At 41.5% G+C, this 10,726-nt stretch overlaps 1 long non-coding RNA gene across 7 annotated transcripts in view; it reads right to left on the reverse strand.

Annotated features, from left to right (window-relative positions):
* The window catches only part of LOC132669310 (uncharacterized), a 55,834-nt gene that overhangs the window by 23,737 nt on the left and 21,371 nt on the right, over positions 1 to 10,726 (reverse strand). For all 7 annotated transcript variants that reach the window (XR_013556236.2, XR_013556239.2, XR_013556235.2 and 4 more), the window contains exon 5: positions 4,528 to 4,611. This is a non-coding gene — a long non-coding RNA (uncharacterized LOC132669310). The remainder of the gene's footprint in view (positions 1 to 4,527; positions 4,612 to 10,726) is intronic.

Below are 10,726 nucleotides of genomic sequence, written 5' to 3' on the forward strand. Positions count from 1 at the left end.
ATAGTATTTCTTCTATTTTTACAAATGAATGCACTCAATACAAAACACTGTCAGCAGCTAATACTATGTTAATATGCTCAGATCAACTGGTTACACAAGTGAAACGGTAACATTCCCAAATGAAATGTGATCAAATGCTTTCACATGCAGTTTGCCTTCTTCCTCCACTTCTTAGCAGAAAGAGCTTTTTTGGATACATTTTGTCAACACTGACAGAGTAAACAGCTTTTTCAAGAGACTGGAGTGTTTTCCTTCTGATTCATTGTGGATGCCTACAAGAGTACTTCCCTTTTAAGTTAAAGCATTTTACAAATTCTTTCTAATGAATCAATTTACATACTTTTATCACCACTGTTTTTTAATAAGTAACTTTTCTTTCTTACTCAAAATTCATTTCACTGTGTCCCAACCTTTCTGTGATGCTTGGAGAAAAGAAGCAGAGTTCATTTAAAACACTCTTGTTTATGATGGATGAAACCACAAACTTTTTGTGATGTTAACCCGCTCACAAAAAGAGAATCTGAACTTCAGAGTATTTTGTGTTTGGAGAGAAGGCACACCAAGGAGAATGGGCTCATTTCAATTCAATATATTATAGGAAGGAAAAGATCAAGGAAGAGCTGGTCTTAAAACTGTCAAAATATGAGAATTTGATGGGAAGAAAGAAGGAAAACAGAGCAGTTGGAAATGCAAAGATAAAAGAGTTGGATCCAGACATGTCTATGTAATTTCCCAGAAATGGAAACTGTACTGGCAATTTGGAAAGAGATATCAAGAAACAATATGCATTAAATGTTGAGTGTTTCTTGTAGCAGTGAACTTGGAAGGCTCTTAGAACACATGGCATGATGGTCTCGTGATTCGTCTACATATGGCCTTATGCTTGGTGACTGACAAAGGGAGAAACCAAGTTTCATAAGGAATTAAACACAGAAGAGGAAGCTAAACACTATTTCAGAAAATGACTCTGGGAAGCTTCTAGGTCAACAGCAGAGTATTAACTAACTCAGCCTATTAAATACACATGGGAGAGAGTAAACAACTCTATTAATAATAATGTGTCATTTCTTCTGTTTTCTTGATGGCCCAACAATTGATTTGTCTAAAGCTGCTTAGGTAGTTATTGGTGGTTGAGTTTAGGTGCAAAAAGAATTCTTTCCACAACACCAGTGATTCCCAATCCTGGCTACTTGTCAGAATCATCTCAAGGGCTTTGCAAAAATACAGATTCTTGGGCCCAAGCCCAGGAAATTCTGGTTCAGTAGTCTAGAGCAAGCCCTGAGAATCAAATATTTTTTAAGAGGTTCAGATACATGGTCCTCTGGTGGGAAACAATGGCCACAGCTGCAAGCAGGTAGCATGAGAACGGGTGAAGATAAGGGGCCAGGAGAGAAGGGGGTGGAACAGAGGAACAGGAGAAACTGCTGCAAAACTACACCAGCCACAACAAGTCTCTGAAAATCCTCCCAGATCTGAAAAAATGCTTTGGTGTCACCTGCATTTATTTCTGAGACCCCAGGCCTTCCTAACCAGCCCACCCCCTCCTAGATGGCCATGAGATACTCCTGTGGTTTGAAGCTGTGCTTTCAGAAGTCACAACAACCATGGTAAAATGCCGCTGCCACACCGTATATCCCCCAAGATGAATTATGATGAGATATTTAGGTCTCCATCAATAAATAATAATAATAATAATAATAATAATAATAATAATAATAACAAAGAGGCATTTGGAGCTATGAGTGCCCTAAATGTGGACTTGGCTAGTTATGTGACACTTTTTCAAAAAAAAAAAAAGTATGCAATCAAATCAGTGGCACAAATGTGTATCAATCCTGGCCATGTACATAAATGTTCTTTCTTTCATTCAGTATCGCCTTTATCTTTTGTGCTCTATGTCACCATGCTGAGCGAAAATATCTGTCCACAAGTCTTTAAGATCTCTCAGAAGCACAAGGGGAATAGTGCATTATCAAATTTTCACCAAAAGTTACCATGGCGTTTTTTAGCAGAGTGGATATTATCTTATTTGGCCGTGAAGCTTCCTCACCTCTCTGGGGTCTTCAGAATGTGGTCTCATGATTGGTTTTACAAGAGAAGTTGCTAGGGATATGGTGGAAGTTCCAAGAGCGAGTCTATATCCTTACTGCTGGCTGTTCCTTACTGGGTGGGGCACACACAGAGCACAGGGATGTGTTCTCTGATTCCACAACAGAACTAAAGACAGCAGTTCTGCTGGAAGACTCAGATCCAGGGCCCCGTCCTGGTCATTTTCCGAGTGAGTTCTAGCCCAAGTGTGGACATAAGAAGGAGGGACAAGGAAAGTGGGAGATAGAGCAAGGCTGATAACATGAAGGAGAATAACAATTCTGCATGTTTATCTATTCACCCAACAAATGTCTGTGAACATCTGCTATATTCCAAGTCCAGTGCCAGAGGCCAGGGGGACAGTACCCCAGACAGACATGGCTCTGGCCCCACAGAACTCGCAGGCATGTGGGGTATACAGACGAACACAAAGCCAACTAAAAAACCGAATCATTTCAAAGTTTTGTAAGAGCTAGGGAGAAAGGGTTTTAGGCAAGGGAAGGGCATCATCTCGTAAGTGATTTAATAAGTTTAGACCAGGGGCGCCTGGGGGGCTCAGTCGGCTCAGAGGTCCGACTCTTGGTGTTGGTTCAGGTTGTGATCTCTCAGTTCCTGAGTCTGAGCCCCACGAACTATGAGCCTGCTTGGGATTCTCTATCTCTCCCTCTCTCTGCCCCACCCCTGCTCATGCACTCTCTCTCTCTCTCTCTCTCTCAAAGTAAATAAAGAAAAAAGTTTAGTCCAGCAGCTGTGTGCCAGCATCAGTGGGACTGAAGAGAGCAGCGAAGAGGCCACTGCAGCCATCCAGATGATAAATGACAGTGACCCAGCCTGGGAGGGCAGCAGTGAAGGGAGGAAACAGACGGAAGTAACTGAACTGCCAACACCAGCAGCCACGTCGTGGATGGGCTCTAGCACTTGGTCCTTCGGAGGCAGCTCCCATAGGTGATAGGATAAACAGAAGCCTGAAGGGGAAATAGGAGATTTGGAGCGCTTTCATTATGATTCAACTCAGCCTCCTTTACTTTAAAATCCCCGCTTCCAGTTTCACAAACACCTACCAAGTGAGCATCTTGTCTGTGCAGGATGCTGCACTAGACCTACTGTGAGCTCAAGGATGAGGAAAAAAATGGTACCAGAGCTCACACAGTCCACCTTCAGTGAAGAAGAAATGTCAACTACACATGTAACTAAAATAAAGCAAAAATAAGACAAGAATCAGAGAAAATCCCGAAGGATCTTGAAGTAAGAGGAGGGATTCAACAGGAAGAGAGGGGACAGGATATCCCAAGTGGAGAGAGCAGGCAGAGCAAAGGCGTGGGGGGTGGGAATCTGGGGTCTGTGCTCAGGAAACAGTCTGTTTGGCTCAAGTGTTGGATTTGCAGAGAGTGAGGCTGAGAGGATACTGATCGCTCAGCCTCCAGTTCCTTCGACATCTTTTGCTGTATTTGTGCAACTTTGTACCTGTATCAAATATTTACATCAAAAGCAAACTCTCACTCGGAAATTCTTCTTCATAAAAAAAAAAAGAAATTCTCCCTGGCGGCAAAATTCTTTCCCCTAGGTTGATAGCACAGAGCTCACATAGTAATAAGTGCTATCAAAATAGATGCTTAGGATGACAGAGCTAAAGCTTAGGTACCTATTGAGAGAAGCTGCTGATTTCTGAAATGATTTGTCTTTCTTATTTGAAAGGATTTGCTTCCTTCCCTTCCCTTCCCTTCTTCCTTCCCTCCCCTGCCTTCCTTCTCTCCTCCCTTTCTTCCCTTCAAGGAATACTGGAGACATATCAAGGAGCTCAGGCTAACATCCTGAAATTTTGGCTAGACGGGCTTTTTGAGGTTGCTGGTGCTGAGATGTGGCCACAGAGATTTGTCTAGGGAAAGTACATCCTAATCCGTCCACAGACGTTCACGGATTGCTTTGGTGAGCCAAGTAGCTGCTGTAAGAATGGTTATGATTTATTTTCAGGAAGATTTTTTTCTTTGGCTCTTTGACACTGTGACTAAGAACCATCATGCTTTACAGTTTTTAAGAGCCTATCCTGTGCTCAGCCCTGCACTTCCTTACAACATGGTGGGCTTGTGGGCAGAAAGATGTATGTACGCCCCTGAGAGATCCTCAGATCCTCTCACCACTCAGACTGGTGGGGTGACCACTCATCAGGAAAGCCGCACTGCGTGTGAGTGACTCCTGGGAGATCATCTGGAAGCCAGTATCTGGGGACACACTGCTTTTTTGACAGTCCAAAGTTTGTCCTTTTTATTGTTCCTTCTTGCCACATAGGCAAGTAACATACAGTATATAGAAACAAACATTACAGACAAGGCTACCCAGTCTCTGGAAAGGGCCTTCAACATAGGGGGAAATGCATCTCAGGGCTCACCCTGGATATTTCCGTTCACATTCTGGATATGAGTATAAGGGAATTTCTCTTACCATTGGATTCTTCCTTCTCTGTTCCTCTTTCAAAGGCACATTTCTCTAGAGAGTGTGTCCCAAATGCCATACGTCTGTGAAGTTCTTTACAAACATTAATAGACAAATGGTTAGTTTATATTAAGCACTCCTGTATTGCTCTGACGTGAGCAGTAAAGAGCCCACGGTTTACATTTTTTGTCTTTCTTTTAAAAAGGAATGAGGAGGGGTGGGAGGGAGGGGAGGGTGGGTGATGGGTACAGAGGAGGGCACCTTTTGGGATGAGCACTGGGTGTTGTATGGAAACAAATTTGACAATAAATTTCATATATTGAAAAAAAAAAGAAAAAAAATAAACTGGAAAAAAAAAAAAAGGAATGAGGAATTATATAGCAGATGATCCAAACTTTTTATGCCAGAAAATGAAGGAGTAAGGAAGAAACCAAGATTTTAAAAAGATTTACATTTGGACCCTTTGTGAGGTAAGTAAGTGCAAATGGGCATATGAGCTCATGTCAATCTTTAGAAGGGAAGACAGGCCTCGAGTTTACTTTTTACCTTGAGTTTCCTGCTTCTCTGCCCTGAGCAGACTCCAAAATACTGAACTTATTTATGAGCTCCTAATTTTTTTTTTTTAATTTTTTTAACATTTTTATTTATTTTTGAGACAGAGAGAGACAGAGCATGAATGGGGGAGGGGCAGAGAGAGAGGGAGACACAGGATCAGAAGCAGGCTCCAGGCTCTGAGCCATCAGCCCAGAGCCCGACGCGGGGCTCGAACTCACAGACTGTGAGATCGTGACCTGAGCCGAAGTCGGACGCTTAACCGACTGAGCCACCCAGGCGCCCCGAGCTCCTAATTTTTAAAAATATACTTATAGTGCCACTAATAACAATAAAAATGGAAATAAGTGTTTGTACAAAAACCCAAGAAGACAGGCCATGTCTGAGTTTCCCATGGCCACGTGTTCAGAATTCTTTACAAATAAAGTCATGTAGAGTCCAAACTCATATTTTGTATATGTATGTTTGTACTTTACACGATCAAATATCTTGACAACATCAGCTATTGAATTACTCAAAAACACTTGGCATTTTGTGTGCTTTTTTGTGGAGTAATCATGGTGTTTGAATATCAGTTCTAACACAGTGTGCAATGAAGACTCTACGTCATGTTCAATGTAGAAGGTAAGTGAAGGCGGCATAGATATCCGCTGGCCATGAATTCCTCTTCTGCCTTGTACTGTTGTGTGCCCTTCAAACGGCTACACAACTTCTCCGGACATCAGTTTCCTCACCTTTAAAAAGAGCAAATAGTAATAGCAATCTCATAGGTCTGGTATGAGGATTAAATCAGAGTATGTATGGGGTGTCTGGGTAGCTCAGTGGGTTGAGTGTCAGATTCCGGCTCAGGTCATGATCTCACAGTTCATGAGTTCAAGCCCCTCATCTTGCTCTGCTGACAGCTCGGAGCCTGGAGCCTGCTTTGGATTCTGTGTCTCCCTCTCTCTCTGCCCCTGCCCCGCTTACACTATGTCTCTCCCTCTCGCCCTCTCAAAAATAAATAAACATTAAAAAAAATTTAAGGAAAGAAATAAATTAGAGTATGTAAAGCTTAGTGTTTAGTACACTTTAAGTAGTTAATAAAAGCCAACTTTAAGACACACACACACACACACATACTGTACATAGCTGGAAGAAAATCTATTTATGTACCATACACATGTATATTGTATATGGTAAGCAGCGGTTATTTAGGGGTTGTGGGATTACAGGAGATTTTAATTTTCTTTGTTTTCCAAGTTTTCTAGGATGAGTTAATAAGATATTTACAATGTTATAACACCTTTTAAAGGATATAATGCAGGACAAGTGATTTATTAGGACAGTTATGGCAAGAGCAAAACCACACGTAAGCTTCCATGCCTTAAAAAAGGACAAAAAGTGAAAAGGTAAATCTTCAACACAGCTGTTACTAAACAGCAGAGATCTCAAGGGATTAAAAGCTGGAAATGAGTAGAAGCAGCCCCAAAATAAAAGCAGGAGCAGGGCTGCCAAAGACAGTGGAGGGTAAGACCCAAAGAACCTCAGTTCAATAAGCACTTCCAACAGATCCTCTCCAAGGCACGGGAAATTTTAAAATTGCCCCAGAATAGGCTTTTCTTGGAAAGTGTACCTAAAAAGATTCAGAAAATGAAGAACCACAGGCGTACAAGCACTAAGGAAAAACAGAGAATCAACAACTGATTAAAGTCCCATCCAATTTTTTTTTTCTAAGAGTGAAGTCGCATCAAAGAGCTCAAAACAAATAGATGAAGGTGGGAACCTCATTCCCAGCAGTTTCCGTTATATTTGGGCACAGGGTATGTGAATTGTTGGTGAGAAACCCATTTCTGTCTGCCTGTATATCTTGTTGCATTCCCAAGTCTCTGCAGTAGCCTTCAGCAAGGGAGTTTCAGCCTCTCTTGCTATGCGTTCAGGCATCTTCTGGTCTCTTTCTGAGGTTCTGCCATTGCAGTCAAAACATTCTGAGAACTCTAGCTTTTGGTTAAAGTGATTCTCATGATGAAGTCAAAAGAGAGCCAGAAGGGCTTGCTGTTCTGCCTGTACCCCTCTCTGGGGTATTTATATCATTTGCCGGTTTTACCAAAAATAGAAGTTGTTCTGCCATTTACTGGAAGGGTATCACTCCTTCCCTTCCCTTCCTTCCCTCCCCTCCCCTCCCCTGCCTTTCCCCTCCTTCACCCTCCCCTCCCCTCTCCCTCCCCTCTTACTCCTCCCCTTCCCTCCTCTCTCCCTCTCCTCCCCTTCCCTCTCCTCTTTTCTCCTACCCTCTCTTTTCTTCCTCCCTCCCTCCTTTCCTTTCTTTCCCACAGTCCTTCTTCCTCTCTCTCCCTCTCCCTCTCCTGCCTTTGTTACTTCCTTCCTTCCTCCTATGCAGATACTCATTTAGTAACTTTATCAACCACCTATTGTGTGGCATCCATTGCACCGTGAATATAAAGATACTGTAAGGCATGGCCCGTGCTGATATTACATTTTCATTGTCTGTTTTGGCCCCCAATTACATTCTAGTATCCACGCAGTCACTCCTTTTTATTAAGCGTCTGTTACGTGTCTGGCACTTTCATGGATCTTATTTTACTTAATTCCATCATCCACCCAGAGTTAGGTATTACCATTCCTATAACACAGATGATTGAATTTAGTTAGGCTCAGAGGGTTTAAATATCTAACCCAGGGGCACTCAGTTCTTAGGAGGAGGAGTCGGAAATTCATTCTGATTTTTCTGCTTCCAAGTTCAGTGAGTTTTCTGTTCGGCCTCCATATTGATGTGAAGGACCAAAACATACTTTTATGTTTTTGTGTTTTTTATACTGCACTGCACATGCAGTGTGGATAACAAATACTTGTATGGAAGTAGGTCTCGATTGTATTAAAATGGTCTGCATGATTTATTTATTCTTTCATGTGCTTATACTTGGCAGCGCTGTTCAGAATTTTCACATGTATGTGCATTGTTCAGATACAGGAAACTGGTCAAGGTTTTACCACTTATGTTCAGAGAGCAAGGTGAATAACCTGGGACCCATCCTGAGCTGAGACAGATCAGCAGACATATAAAAACCAGTAAGGGCTTGTATGGGTTTTGAAAGCACGCTTCCCTTGATTGGAGCTGGTTACAGAGGACACAAAGGAGGGAAAAATCTTCAGTGTCCAAATAAGGATAAAAATTACTCTTGAAATCATAATAGAGAGGCGGATTCTTTTTAATTTGGGGAAATTTTAAAAGTGTCTAAAATGCAAAAAAAGTAATCTGACAAATATCCGTGTACTCATCACCCGGAAATGAAAACTGTACACATTTTGTTATATTAGTTTCAAGATTTTTTAGAATGAAATTTATAAACATTTTAAAGTTGGAATCTCCTGTGCCTTCCATCGCCAATTCAACCTCCTCTCTGACTCCACTCTGGTAGGCACCATCAAAGTCTGGTTTCCAATCCACTCTTCGTTCAGTTCCATGAATACATGTGTTTTCATGAACAATTCATACTATTGTCTTGTGTTTATTATAAAATATACATAGGGTGTCAAACTGCTTATAGCATTTTGAAACTTGCTTTCCTCCTCCTGAGACATCACTATGTTTTTGAGCTCTGTGTTGGAATATAGAAATCTAGTCCATTCTTTTAAGTGGCTGTATAGTATTTTTTTATATGAATAAAATAGTTTATTATGCCTTCTCCTACTTCTGTTGATGGATGCGAAGATTGTTACAGATGATACTGCGATAGAAGTGCTCACACAATTCTAGTCCTCATAAATGCATTCAAGTTCTTGTAAGGTGTTTACCTAGAAACAGAGTGGCTGAGTGGTATGCTAGAGGCATGCTTCACTTTACCACATGTTGACAAATTACTCTCTGAGATGGTTGTACCAATTTATACTCTCACTGCCAGTGCATTTAAGTGGCTGCTTCTCCATACCTTATTCTTTTTTTATGTTTATTTGCTTTTGAGAGAGAGAGACAAGAGTATGAGCAGGGGGTGGGGAGGGGCGGCGAGAGAGGGAGATACAGAAACCCAAGCAGGCTCTGGGCTCTGAGCTGTCAGCACAGAGCCCCATGCGGGGCTCCAACCCAGGAACCCTGAGATCATGACCTGAGCAGCGCTTAACGGACTGAGCCACCCAAGCACCCCTCCATACCTTTTTCAACACTGGTTATTGGCATACTTAAATCTTTGCCAATCTGCTAGCTAAGCAAGGTCATCTTATTGTTTGCATTTCCCCAATTTACTAGTATAATCTAGTGCTTTTTCATGTTTATGGGCCATTAAGTTTCTTCTTTTGTGAAGTGCCCAGTCATGTGCTTTGCCAACTCCTACTGGGTTATTTGTAGAGTTTTTTCTTATTAACTTATAAGAGAAATCCATTCTGGATATGAATCATCTAGCTGTTATGTGACCATTGCAAACATCTTTTCTTTAACCATTGTCAAGTTAATCATCATATTTTTTTTTTTTCTGTAGGAAGGGCATACAAGGTCAGTTCCAAATGGGTGAGGGATTTTTGTTTTCTTTAATCCAATGCAAGATGCCATACACAGTGTCTGCAATTAGTTGAAAATCGAGATTTGAGCAAAAGCTCTCCTACAAAGGCCTTCGAGGTTCTTCCCCAAATCTGAAGAGTAACCCCCTCTTAACATCTTGGGAGTTAGATGGAGACAAACACATGCTATACATCCAACAAGAGAAAACAAGAGTAATAGATTCTCCTTTAATAAACCAGTACCTGAGCAGGATCTAGACTTCTCAAAACAGCCTCACGGTAATTTGAAAGCAGTTTCTGTAAGTGACATTTATCATTTGGTGAACACTATTTTTAGCTCAGATTTAAAATTTTAACTTTGACTAATGGAGTCCTTCTAATTTTTCCCCCTCTTACTAAGAACAGGTTTCAATTATGTAATTATGGTTAAAGAGGTCTGAAGAGTTTTTACTCTTATGCCTGCCCCCTGATTGGATAATGGTTTGCAATGACTGGTTGAGAGCTGTGGAAACACAAATATGAGGCCAAAGGCTTGGATATCTGTATAAATATTTACAAATACGCTTGACTATAAACTCTGTGAGGTGAAGGCCCATGTTTACTATATTCATGATGGTTATATATCCTCAGCATTCTGCTCAGTTGCTAATCCTAGTTAGTGGGCATGCGCTGAACATCCCCAGCTCACAACTATTTGTTAAATCCCAAGTCTGTCTTAGACACTTTGTGTTCTGTGAGCTCGGTGTAATCAGAGTGACCACTCTAGACAAAAGTCCCCACTCTCATGAAGCCTCCATTGTAGTGGCAGGGAGAGAGGAGTTAACGTGGAATAGTGGGGTAGGGCGGCAGTGTTTCTGTTGTAGAGACTGTGGTCTGAGAAGCCTCTGGAGAAGGGGGCATAGTGATATCAACAGCATTTACTAGACAGAGATAGAAACAGTCACAGAGATACATTGAGATGTATAAAACCAGTGTCAGGGCTCCAGAACAATGACTTCCAATTCAGAAGGTAAGTTCTGCCTATGTATTTTGATTTGGGGCAGTTTATAGGAGTACTGAAAAAAAAAATGACTGAAACATTGATTTTAAATTAGAAGGAGCTAATGCATTTGTAAAATATGCTCCCTTTTCCTTGGGGGAATAGTTTACACCCAGAGGGAACAATTGG

This window comes from Panthera onca, chromosome B3 (assembly GCF_046562875.1).
Source record: "Panthera onca isolate mPanOnc1 chromosome B3, mPanOnc1 haplotype 2, whole genome shotgun sequence".
Taxonomy (NCBI): Eukaryota; Metazoa; Chordata; class Mammalia; order Carnivora; family Felidae; genus Panthera; species Panthera onca.